The 13,354-nt window shown below is 42.4% G+C and overlaps 1 protein-coding gene across 1 annotated transcript in view; it reads left to right on the top strand.

The window, feature by feature from the left end:
• Window positions 1-649: 649 nt before the first annotated feature.
• The window catches only part of LOC144271551 (tropomodulin-3-like), a 44,593-nt gene continuing 31,888 nt past the window's right edge, over window positions 650-13,354 (top strand). Inside the window, exon 1 of the mRNA XM_077828956.1 lies at window positions 650-728. The gene's annotated coding sequence lies outside the window, so the exon portion shown is untranslated. The remainder of the gene's footprint in view (window positions 729-13,354) is intronic.

Here is a 13,354-nt window from a genome sequence, read left to right as displayed (position 1 = left end):
GTTGCTGTCAGAAATCAACCATGTTCAAGGAAATTAGAAAGATAAATTCAGGGCCTTAACATGTCACTTGCCAGTCTAGTTTACCCCAGGCCTTCAAGACAATAAATAAACAGAATAAGATAAGCATCTATAATCACTGTATGCAAAACACCTTTATACCAGAATAAGGCTTGGTTTATGCATAAAAAAAATTACCCCCCAACCAACATAATCATGCCAGCAAAACCATCAGGATAGATGCAGTTATACCGACAACACAGTCCTTTTGCCAGCATAGCTTACTTTATTCAGGGAACTGGTATAAACGATGCTGGCAAGAAGGCTTTTTTGCAGTAGGGTTGCAGATATTGGTTGGACATATTCCTGCAGGTTTCATCACATGACATAATCTTTAATTCCTGGAGACGCCAGAACTATCCTGGAGGGTTGGCAAACCTAATTTTGCAGGTATGTGCAGCATCTCCACTGTGAAAGTTTCTGGGTATGGCTATACCAGGAAACCCTTTCTAGTGTAGACAGAGCCTGAGCGTCTCCATACAAAGGGGACTGCACCGCTTTAAATCTACCAGTAGAATCAAAGCTATTCCAATCACCCAGGACTACAACTCCCATCATGCCTGGGGCTGCCCTGGGCTCAGGGAGAGGGTGCGCAGGCGCAGTGACGGGGGGGGAGAGGAACCGCTTCGCTGGGGAGCGGTGGAGGACGCTGGGTGCCTGCTGGTGCCGGGGTGAGTCTGTGCGGGCAGGTGGCGGCGGGCGCGCGGGTTGTTTGTGGGCTGGGCCCGGCCCTGGTGCAGCCCGCGGTGGGGAGAGGTCCGGCTGGGGGCAGCGGGCAGAGCCCCTGCGCTCCCCGGAGACGGGGCGTGGGGGGCGCCGAGCCGCCGGGGCGGGTCTCGGGGAGGAGCCGCGCGCCCCGCAAGCCGGGCGCGAGGCTGCTGTGCTCGGGGTGTCCCCAGAAGCAGGGGCAGGTTTGGTCCAAGGGTCTCTGGCAGCGTCACAGCTCCACGCCCTGGGAAACTTCCTCCTTTCTTTGTCGCTGCGCTCCGCGCCTCCCCCCCCGGGATTCCTTGCCGCGCTGCCTTATCTGCCCCCCCCGCCCCCCGGCTTGAAAGGCTCCTTAGCGTCCCTCCAAGGGCACTCTCCCCAGCCCCCCACCCCCGAAACTTGATGCCCTCTGGCAATGGGAACGCAGCAACTTTCCCACTCTCTCCTCCCACCCCTACCCATTGCTCTGTGGCTTGCATTGTAATTTGCTCTGTTAGAACATGCAGCCTTCAAGAGCCTTAGGGTGTTTTCTCGTTTCTTAAACCATTCTGTCCATCTCCCGGCCCCTGATATGTTCTGGCTTGGTGCCTTGGTCTGTTGCCTTGAGATCTCCAGCCGAGTTTTGTTAAGTACAGGAAGATAAATGCCCTGTCTGAACTTTCTTCATTCATGTTGATGTCGATGATTAAGTATTCGATAATAAATCATGATATGTGCAAAGCGAGGTTTGGTGTTACAGGAATCATGATGTTCTTGTGTCACCCACACCTACAGTCTAAATCAACAAACTGGAAGTTTTGTAATGCTTTTCTGTGTTAGTCTTGGAAGCATATGTTTGTAAAACCGCTTCACTTAAAAATGTAATAGAATAATCATCACAGGTCACCGGCAAAGGGAGAAAAAATTAGCATTTTTCTGTTTAGTATTTTTCTGAGGTGTAAAGAGGCCTTGAAATGGTTTTTGTGCCCCCCCCCAAAAAAAGTCTGTGGGGTGACTTTTTAAACTTTTTTACATTAGAAATGTTTAGCTTAACTCCTTTTTCATTATGTTCTAAAATTTTTGGTGTTTTAAAATAATACCTATTTAGCTTAGTAACATTTTGGAGAAGGAAAGCCTTTGTTAAAAATTCAGGTGTCCCGCCTCTTCCCCCGACCCCTTCAAGTGAAGCATTCAAGCTAACAATGTACATCTTCTGAAACCCTGAGCCACTCCTTCATCAAAACCATGGAAAGGACCCATCACAATTTTTTAATAATGTTCTTCAGATCATCTTTAATATATGTGAATATATTGTTTTGAAGACATGAATTCAAACACTTGTTTTTCTATCTTCCCACATAGCAGGTATGTGCTAACCTTTCTATCAGCAGCCCAACTGATCAAATAAAATAGCTACAATTTATACTTTAAAAAGTTGGCCTGCAGAATCAGAGCTCTCTCTTTCTCTCCTCAGCTTTGACACAACTCTATAAATTTGTTTTGTACGTGTTCTACAACTTAAAAACTGTGCTTGTAAATAATTTTTAGAAGGCTACTTGCCAAGGAATGCTTTTCTGGCATACCTATGTTTAACAAAAGGATATGTATTATATGGAGTGTTAATGTAGAAATCTTCCGGTAATGAAAACTGAATGTCTCATGAGGCTGTGTTCAAACAGGAAATAGAGATATGTTTACGTCAAGACATGTAACTTGAATGACAAGGCTCAGTGGGCCCCTTTGCAGTGTAAATGTGCATATACTTGTCTGTTTCCGTGTGCTCTGAGATTCTCATGAACAAGTTTGCTGTGTTGGTCTCTGAAAGGTAAAATGTGAGCTGATGTATTCTAAAAAATGGTGTTAAGTTCTTCAAGCTAGAAAAATAATGCTAGAGGAAGGCAGAAACAACTATTTTTAAAATATTTTTAAATAATTGCCATGTTATCAGCAGTGGCAAAGTTAGAAGATATTTGGGTAATCCCGGAATGTAATTTAAAACAGGAAAATAGAGAGCAGGCTATTTTCAGTAAAAAAAATTCAGTTAATAGATATTCAAACAGCTGTTTTTACAATGCCCTGTTGCAGTAGAGACAAGAAAAGAAATCTGGGGAATCAAAAATTATTGTAGCAGGCGTAATTTCACATTATTGCCTTAAAGCAAACTTACTTTAACATAATTAATGTATCCTATACAATTACATTTTGCTAACTGATTGTGTATATAGATTTTTGATACACAAAGCTTTACTGGGATGAATGATTTGGCATGACTAGTCCTTCAGAATTTGGAAGGCTTGGTCTTTTGCTTTTCTTTCCATTGTTAGACTAAGAAGTATGTAAGATGAATTTAAAATAGTTTGGTAACTCCTGAAACTTGTTTTGATATTCTAGATGAAAAGATAAGAGGAGCATCTTAAAGTGAATATGCTTTCCCCTTTTTGTGTTTTGTTTGAGTGGGTCGTCACTGCTAAATAAGCGAAAGAGGGAGAAATTATGTTGCATTCTATCTGGAGAATTAAAACTAAAGCATACTTGGTTTTTTCTGTTTTTGTTAGAGAATAGCAAATAGCTTTTGAAAATGCTACATGTGTGCAGTATATGAGCAGGAAGTCCTTAAGTGTACACATACATGTAACCTTAGCAAGGGATTTCTGCCCCAGCTGCTCTTACCTCCCCAGGACAGTTGATAACTGCAGGATTTTAGCTAGTGTGTGAGGCTTTTTTATTATTATTCTGGTATGCTTATCTTTCTATTCTCCAGTTCAAGGTCTGGCATTTAGCTCTGATCATAATACCTGCCCTTTGACTAACAAGGCTTACAAATCTGGAAATGCCTTTAAGCTGGTTGTGCTGAAGAGCACAGCTCATTCACCTGCTGTCCCCAGAAGCTCTGTCGTTGCTACAGTGCTTTCAGCCCAGTAAATGAAAAATGCAGTGTTCTTGAATCAGTCTCCTGTGGGAAATTTCATAATGTTCTCTACTAGGTTATTTTGCTGTTCAGTCCTATTTGTCTGATTCTGTAGAATAGGTGATTGCATTTTTAAGAAATAAGCATCCAGGTATAGGATCTTACTGGACAAGATTATCTGGATTAATGTAGCCATCTCTTAAAACAACCCAGTATTGTGCTCACTCTGCATCTTTATTAATGCTATGTATTTATGGACTAAAAGCACAAGCACAAAAAGTAAACACTGCTTTGCTGAAAAGAGTCAATACCTCTTACTGAAGTAGAGGGGAAAAAATAGCAGTATTGAGCAATATAGATGCTTCCAAATGTAATCTTTGGTGGAAACATTTTTTTTTCTTTGCAGGTATGTGGAGGTGCAAAACTGTAACATCTGAGTCTGATTACGTGTTAGGGATTCCAGTTGCCCACAAAGGCATCTGTTAGTTTGAACAGAAAAATGCTCTTGGTTGATTGAGGTCATTTGACAGGACAAGTGGCATAATATATGTACATTTCATTATAAGGTGAACTGCATTTTCTCCAACTATATCAGAATTTACAGTGAGAAAAATCTACAACTTGCACTGTAGAAAAATTAGAGTGGTATAACCCAAGATGGGAATCCATCTAATGGATATATAACTCTTTAGACCTCTAAGTGATTCTGGACTGGATTGGTTATGAAGAGAAAATGGTTGCCATTTCGGGGCCAGGCACATGAAACAAGTTGGTGGTGTAGGCTTAGTTCTTAGTAGTAGGTGGCTCTATCCCAAAATTACTATAACTCTCATGGTACTCTGATTGGATGATTCAGCAGAAATGCCAAGGTTTGATTGGCTGTAAATCAGTGGTCACCAGCCGGTAGGTTGCAATCAACGGGTTGATTCTGGAGCCTCTGCCAGTCGACTGCAATCTCCGGCCGCTAAAAGTCCAGTGGTGCAGCAGGGCTAAGGCAGGGGCCCCATGCTGTTCCTGGAAGCAGCCAGCACACCCTGAGGCCCCGGGGGAGGGGCAGGGGTCTCTGCATGCTGCTCCTCCCTGCAAGCACCGCCCCCGCAGCTCCTGTTGGCTGGGAACAGGGACCTGCAGCCAGTGGGAGCTGTGGGGATGGTACCTACAGATAGGGGCAATGCATGGAGCCATGTGCACCCCCCCGCCATCCCTCCCCAGAGGCTGCAGGGGTATGCTGGCTGCTTCCAGGAGTGGTGTGGGGCCAGGGCAGGCAGGGAGCCTGCCTTAGCCCTGCTGCATCGCCGCCCGAGGTAAGTGCCACCTGGTGGAAGCCCACAACCCAGCCCTGAACCCCCTCCCGGAGCCAGCATCCTGAACCCCCTCCTGCACCCCTGCCCCAGCCTGGAGCCCCCTTCCACATGCCAAACCCCTCAGCCCCAGCCCAGAGCCCACACACCCTCCTGCACCATGACCACCTGCCCCAGCCTGGGTAAAAGTGAGTGAGAGTGGGGGAAGGTGAATGACAGCGAGTGGGGGGATGGAGTGCGCAGAGCAGGGTCTCAGGGAAGGGGTGGGGTAGATTCTGGGTTGCACTTAAATTCAAAAAGTGATCTTGTGAGTAAAAAGGTTGGAGACCACTGCTCTAAGTAGTAGTACACAGTACTATTAATGAGGGATCCCACAACGAGAATCTTAAACTAAGAATGTGCTGGTATTCATATTGCCTTTGTCACTTTAAAATAAACTTCTTATTTCTTCTAGTTTTGGTAAATGAAGATAACTTAAGTCTTCATTAAAGAGAATGTGGTGTTCATAAACGGTTACGTGTATTCTTGTATGTTGAGAGTTAAAGTTGCTGGCATTGTGGAGACTTCCTTTGGGGAAAACTTTAGATTAGGCTCCATTAAGCAGCTGGAACTGTTTCAGTCTCTGATTGATGATGGAATGCTGATAAAATCTGCCTGTGGACCCTATTCTCCCTGCCAATTTAGATTCGTCCAGGGGCTGATTGGAAGAAGATTCTGGAGTAACAAATGAGGGTAAAGTGAACTCTGTAAGCTTGCTGGCCAAAACCAGCTCCGTTTGTTTTTATGATGTCACTTCTATTTTAAAATCTGACCTAAAAAAAACACAACCAGTTTAGTGACTTCAGTAAAGTTTAAGATTTCAGTTTCAACTCTCCCCCACAAAAGGTCTTTTGAAGCATTCAGTTCCAATCCACACTTTAAGAGAACACATTTACAGAATAATTCAGGTGTTGAGGTGAGATGTTTGAAAGTGGCTGAAGAGTCCTTCCGAGGTGATTAGCAGAGGTCCCTCAGCTAATAAAGCAGTATAACATAAGAATATTTCTCTCCAGTGCTTATTTCTGTTGTTGCTCATCATTTTCCCAGGCAGCAGCAGAGTGACCTGATTCTTGTGTCTTTCTCTCCTGTCCATAGTGTTCTAACTAGTCTCATGTATTAACTCTCCTGATGCTTAATAAACCTAGGAATAGCAGAAGAGACATTGGAGTTGTCTGAACGCAGACTGGGGCAGCACTGCGTTAATTCACATTTGGAATGTAATACTTGTAGTGATGATGACTGCTAAAAACTATTTTTAAATGAAAGGTCAAATTTGTCAAAAAATCATGGCTTTATCCTCTTCCATCTCTTGTCTCCCTGCCACCAACTTAATAAAGTTTCCTACTTGACTGGCAAATGGGAGAATAAATTCCTCAAGCCCAGCTATATTGTTCTGGTATCTTAGTTATATACTCTGAGGAAAGTGACCTTTCAGACTTCTACATTCAAAGTTTTTAAGCTGTAAACTATAAAGTTAGATCAGTGGAAAACACCGGATCCTAGATTGACAAGGGAACTTTGAGATGTGATCTGGAATGATTAAGTCAAATAACAATGGCATTAACATAGGCTGTAGTTAAAGCTTTTGTGAAAATGAATTGTTTAGTAAGTTTTTTGATGTTGCTTTGCAGAAAAAGGCACTATGTGCCCCAAAGAGCTTACAATCTAAATACTACTTCCTGCCTCCTGTGATGGAATGGGAATTTTCTGTAACATTTTGCATGAATATTGTGTGTACCTTAGTTTCCCCTATATACTATATTGTTAACTAGGTGGCAGGAAAAGATTGTTTACTCTCTGCAGAGACCCAGAGATACAGGTGTGATCTACACCTACTGTCTGAGGCCTGGGCCCCGTGTGACAATGGTTGCCTGGGAACAAGAACAAAGAACTGGGGAAGGACAAAGCAGGGGGGTTGTTAAGTGTGAGCTGCTGGAAGCTGGACACTCTCCTAGCACAAAAGAGAGGCTATGGGCTAACCAGGATGGACCGTGCTGTAACTTTCTGTTCTGTATGCTAACCAAGGACTTTCTATGCTGTGTTCCAGACAGCTAATAAACCCTACTGTTTTTATGATGCTAGCTGAGAGTCACTGCAGTGTCTGAAGTTGGGGGTGCATTGCTCCCTTTGGGTGTTCAGTTCTCTCTCAGGTGGATTAGCTGAAGGGAGCTCACGGTGTGAAGCGGGGGTGCTGAAGGCTCTGAGGTTCAGTCTAAGAAGGCAGTGAAGCCAAGTGTCTTATCAGAGTGAAAGAGTGAGACCCTGAGGGAGCCTGGCACACTGAAGGGTTCTCCAGGGACTGTTCCAGAGCTGTTCCAAAGCACTGGTCCTGTGGATCTGTGACACCAATATTTTGTAGTGAATCAAATAGTGCACAAACACATTTTCAAAAACTAGTTGTTCGTATTGAATGATGGAAAGCAAATAAATGCAAATTAAACAGTAAATTATAGCACCTTAAGATAGTTAATGGGAGGTGAAGGGTTCTAGCTTAACAGGCATAACTGCATAGAGTTGCTGTTTGTCCCATGCTAAGACTACTGGAGACCCTGACAGCTTTTTGGAGCTGAGCATGTGTTTCATATGGATCTTAATCTTCTTTTGCAGACCACATTCTGCAAATAATCATGATGGTCAGGGACTCTTTTTGTTCTTTGTACAGTGCCTAACACAGTGGAGTCCTGTTTCATGACTAGGGCTCCTAGACATTACAGTAGTACATATAATTGTCAGAACATGGTACATGGTAATCTTTTTTGGAAGATGCCTTTTATTAAAAATGAAAAGTGTACTTTTAAAACTAGTTTAATACTGATCCACAGGTATTTCCTAATGGACCCAGGAATGATTTTAAATGGTAGGCTCATCCCAAATCTTAAAAGACTTGAAAGGGGACTCTCACTTAAGAGTCTGTGTCAGGGGATGCTTAACTTGCTAAGGAGAAGATTCAGGATATTATGCAAGTGTTCTGTTAATTTCCAGTTTTATTTTAAAAGCTTAAAAAAAAAAGTATTCTATCCCATATCCTGTATATCCACAATTGCAACTGTCACTAAGTCTGCAGTGGGTAGGGCTGGCGGTTTCCCACTGTATTCTTTAACAGGTGTCTGTAGGTTTTGCAAATGGATGGGAAGCTTAAAATCTCCAAACCTGTAGGCCTCTCAGATGATGTAATCACTTGGGAGCCTTGATTGGTTTATGATGTGCTATCAATAGAACTCTCAGGCAAGCTAGAACAGCTTCTGAGATCAATATAGTGATTATATGGCATCATATATAAGACAAATGAGGTCCATGGACTGCAAATGGAATCTTAATATATTACCAATATTTGTCTTGTGTAACTTCCAGAGAACTTTCTCAAGGTGGACATGCTAAAGACAGTAAGTGGAAGGGAGTTGTGGGAGTTTGAGTTGTTTGAAAAGTAGCACAGAGCCTGGTTGAAGAAGGCATATGGTATGAAGCTGATCATATTGTTTTGGTGGAGGGATTAGTTACTGAGCCACATCAGGTTTTTTTTATAGATTCGAATCACTGACAGCATTGCAAATTGTTTCAAATTATAAATCTCTTGTGAGTGTGTGTATTCAAATTCAACGAAGTTGAAAAACAGCTTAACTTGGCACTCAGAGTATGCAGCTTGGTGGCTGACAATGCTGTGTAATTAGCTGCAGGAAATGTTTTCCTTTAAGATACTATACTGAATGGCTTAAATTGAAAGGAAGGGGAAAAACTTCTGTTCTAGAGTCAGAAGTTAGTTTGTATGCATATTGTGTGGGATCCACTGAAGTTAAGTTTAATTACTCTGCAGATACTGTGAATCCTTAACAAAACATTTCAGAAATACCATCAGGCTATGGCAACTGTAGCAGTCTGTGCTAGACTATAAGGTACAGAATTTAAGTTGATGGTGTCCTTTGTTAATTTTGAGTCACCACTTTTAAGCACATACTTGCATAAACCTGAACTTTCATAGAATCCTAGAAATGTAGGGCTGGAAGAGACCTCAAGAAATCAAGTTTCAGAGTAGCAGCCGTGTTAGTCTGTATCCGCAAAAAGAAAAGGAGGACTTGTGGCACCTTAGAGACTAACCAATTTATTTGAGCATAAGCTTTCGTGAGCTACAGCTCACTTCATCGGATGTATTTAGTGGAAAATACAGTGGGGAGATTTTATATATACAGAGAACATGAAACAATGGGTGTTACCATACACACTATAATGAGAGTGATCAGGTAAGGTGAGCTATTACCAGAAGGAGAGGAGGAAAAAAAAAAAAACTTTTGTAGTGATGATCAAGGTGGGCCATTTCCAGCAGTTGACAAGAACGTCTGAGGAACAGTGGGGGGAGGGGGGGGAATAAACATGGGGAAATATTTTTACTTTGTGTAATGACCCATCTACTCCCAGTCTTTATTCAAGCCTAAGTTAATGGTGTCGAGTTTGCAAATTAATTCCAATTCAGGAGTCTCTCATTGGAGTCTGTTTTTGAAGTTTTTTTATTGAAGAATTGCCACCTTTAGGTCTGTAATCGAGTGACCAAAGAGATTGAAGTGTTCTCCGACTGGTTTTTGAATGTTATAATTCTTGACGTCTGATTTGTGTCCATTTAGTCTTTTACTTAAAGACTGTCCAGTTTGGCCAATGTCCGTGGCAGAGAGGCATTGCTGACACATGATGGCATATATCACATTGGTAGATGTGCAGGTGAATGAGCCTCTGATAGTGTGGCTGATGTGATTAGGCCCTATGATGGTGTCCCCTGAATAGATATGTGGAAGTGAGCTGTAGCTCACGAAAGCTTATGCTCAAATAAATGTGTTAGTCTCTAAGGTGCCACAAGTCCTCCTTTTCAAGAAATCAAGTCCATCCCCCTGCTCTGAGGCAGGACCAAGTAAACTTAGATCATCCCTGACAGGCGTTTGTCCAGCCTGCTCTTAAAACCCCCCACAACCTCCATTGGAAGCCTACTGCAGAGCTTGACTACCCTTATAGTTAGGAAGTTTTTCCTAATATCTAACCTAAATCTGCTTTGCAGTAGATGAAGCCCATTACTTCTTGACCTACCTTCAGTGGATATGGAAAACAATTGATCACAGTCCTCTTTATAACAGCCCTTAATGAAGACTGTTATCAGGTTCTCTCCCCCCCACCCCCACCCCCCAGTCATCTTTTCTCAGGACTAAACATTCCCAGTTTTTTTTAAACCTTTTGAAACCCTTTATTATTGTTGCTGCTCTCCCAATTGTCCACACCTTTTCTAAAGTATGGCACCCAGAATTGGATACAGTATTCCAGCTGACACCTTACCAGTGCTAGGTAGAGTGGGACGGTTACCTCCTGTGTCTTACATCCAACACTCTTATTAATACACCCTAGAACATTACCCATGTAATGCAGCTGTGAAAAAGGCTGACTCATACCCAGTTTGTGATCCACTCTAATCCCCAGATCCTTTTCAGCAGTACGACCACCTCGGCAGTTATTCCCCATTTTGTAGTTGTACGTTTTTTATTTTTTCCTTCCTAAGTGAAGTACTTTGTACTTGTCTTTTTTGAATTTCATCTTGTTTAATTCAGACCAGTTCACTGATTTGTGGTGATTGTTTTGAATTCTAATCCTGTCTTCCAAAGTGCTTGCAACCCCTCCCAGCTTGGTGTCATCTGCAGATTTTATAAACATATTTTTCACTCCATTATCCAAGTCATTAATTAAAATATTGAAGAGTACGGGACCCTATTTCCCTGTCTAGTCCATCCATTTCCTAGTGTTTTCACAGAATATTAACACTCCCCCCTCTGGCCAACTGTCAGACTAAGGCTGTTCCTTTAAGCTAGTGGGAGACCTGGCAGAAGTCACTTAATTTAACTTTAACTTCGTGACATTTTTGCAGTCTCTTGAGAATTTAGCCTGTGTTTGATCATAGTAGCTCAGCATCTGGATGTCCTAGTAGTACCAAACATGCAGTCACAGAAGTATCAGTGTTACAACTGGTAATAGTTTTCTTTAGTAAAATACTAAGTTTTAATATAGTGAGATCACCCGGAGAATAGTTGTAACTATTTGAAGCACTATGTACCTGTAGCCTTTGTTAGTCTCTTCTAGGTTGGCAGAAATCAAAAACTGTCATTCTTGTTAGAACAATTGACAAGAAAATCTGGCTGCACAGAACTTGCTTGTAGTACTGTTATCTATAACAGAGGTTCTCAATTAGAGGTCTGGGGTCCCCTGCGGGGCTGCAAGTGGGTTTCAGGGGGTTAAACTTGCTACATCCCAGGCTAGAAAGCCAAAGGCCTGCAGCCTGGGGCCCTGAGCCCTACCATCTGGGGCTGAAGTGAAGCCTGAGCATGGGACTGGGCAGTTGCTCTGCTTGCTACCCCTTAATGCCGGCCCTGGCTTTTATATGGAGAAAAACAGTTGTGGCACAGCTGGGCCGTGAAGCTTTTATAGCGGGGGGGGGGGGGGAGGTCCTCGGAAAGAAAACAGTTGAGAACCTCTGATCTATAAAGTATATGTAGTGTGCACCATAGAAACTTAGCCTACATTCCCACTGTTTGCTCAGTCTGAGAGTGTAAAACAGCATGCTGACTAACAGTGGACACATGCAGTGAACAAATAATCAGCAGGAGACTTCCCTTACTGTACACAAATAAGATGAAGGAATTCAGTAAACAGAGCTGTAGACTAGCCAAGAGATAGGGTTGTTTTTTTAATTTATTTTTAATTTTGTTTGTTATGTTTGTGAGGAAACAATGACTTATTGGCCTGACAAAGATCATGTAGCCTGGACTCAATTAAAATTGCAGAAATTAAATAATGAATGCAGTGTGTTATGTAAGCACCTGCAATGGCACTTTGTGCATGCATTGGATAAATAAAACCAACGTTCCTTTTGACTCTGGCTGCATGCACAGCCTCTCTGTAGATTATTCCTGCCGGAAGCAGCAGTGGGGTTCAAGTCAGGCCAGTAGTCTTGGCCCTGTTCCCAAAGTCTGCTGTGGGATACATCTCCATGACTTTACGCTTTTGGAAAAAATCAAGTAGAATATCCCTCTCTCCTTCCACCTTCAGCTGTGGTGTTTTGCATATACGTGTGTGCATATGGCTTCTGCCCCTCGCTGAGGTGGAATACAGAAATCAATGGGAGAGCGGTCTCCCATCAATTGAGCGTCTTCAGTAGACCCGCTAAATCAATGCCACTGCACTGATTGTGGTAGCACCAATTTAGTGCCATAGTGAAGCCCACAGTGTGGAAGGGGGTTCTTCTGTCACTGTAGTAAATCCACCTCTGCAAAAGGCAGTAGCTTCCACCAACCTAGCACTGTCTACACTGGGAATTAGGTTGGCTTTATATTGCATAGGGCATGAAATTTCCACAGCCCTGAGCGATGTAGCTAAGCTGACCTAACTTTGTCATGTAGACCAGGGCTGTATCTTATACACAAGCTTCATAAGAATCGATAGCTCCTGATTGTATGAGGTAGTAAGTAACTTCTGCTAGTTATAATGGAAGTCTCTAAGTTGTGTAGGTTGCTTAAAAAAATCTCATTTTCAGAGTATGAAATTGAGAATAAATTATGTCTCTGGTATGCAGTTTGTTCAGCCGTCAGATTATGTAGTATATTCCTGAACATTTCAACTGTTTTGCTGGGCAGATGCTTTTTTATAACTACCTGCTCTATTTAAACCTTTTACATTAATTTTGAGTTAGGACTTGTTGTATTAAGTCAGTCCAAGGGATTTTTTAAATTCACAGATAACACATACTTGAGTCAAAATGAAGTGAGAGATATTGCAGTGTTAGTCATTGGGCTTTAACTGGCCTCTTTCAAGTTATAGAAAGGAAAAAAGCTGACCCAGGGAATTCTTAATTCCTGATTCTCTATATATTTGGCCTCCAGCAGGCATCCAGAAAGTAAAAATTGAATAGATATCTGTCATAAATATAAAGGGAAGGGTAAACCCCTTTGAAATCCCTCCTGGCCAGGGGAAAGCTCCTCTCACCTGTAAAGGGTTAAGAAGCTAAAGGTAACCTCGCTGGCACCTGACCAAAATGACCAATGAGGAGACAAGATACTTTCAAAAGCTGGGAGGAGGGAGAGAAACAAAGGGTCTGTGTCTGTCTGTATGCTGGGTCTTGGCCGGGGATAGACCAGGAATGGAGTCTTAGAACTTTTAGTAAGTAATCTAGCTAGGTATGCGTTAGATTATGATTTCTTTAAATGGCTGAGAAAAGAATTGTGCTGAATAGAATAACTATTTCTGTCTGTGTATCTTTTTTGTAACTTAAGGTTTTGCCTAGAGGGGTTCTCTATGTTTTTGAATCTAATTACCCTGTAAGATATCTACCATCCTGATTTTA

Source organism: Eretmochelys imbricata, chromosome 10, assembly GCF_965152235.1.
Source record: "Eretmochelys imbricata isolate rEreImb1 chromosome 10, rEreImb1.hap1, whole genome shotgun sequence".
NCBI classification, from domain to species: domain Eukaryota; kingdom Metazoa; phylum Chordata; order Testudines; family Cheloniidae; genus Eretmochelys; species Eretmochelys imbricata.
Note: the sequence above shows the minus strand (reverse complement) of the source record. Positions and strands in the feature narration are given on the sequence as shown.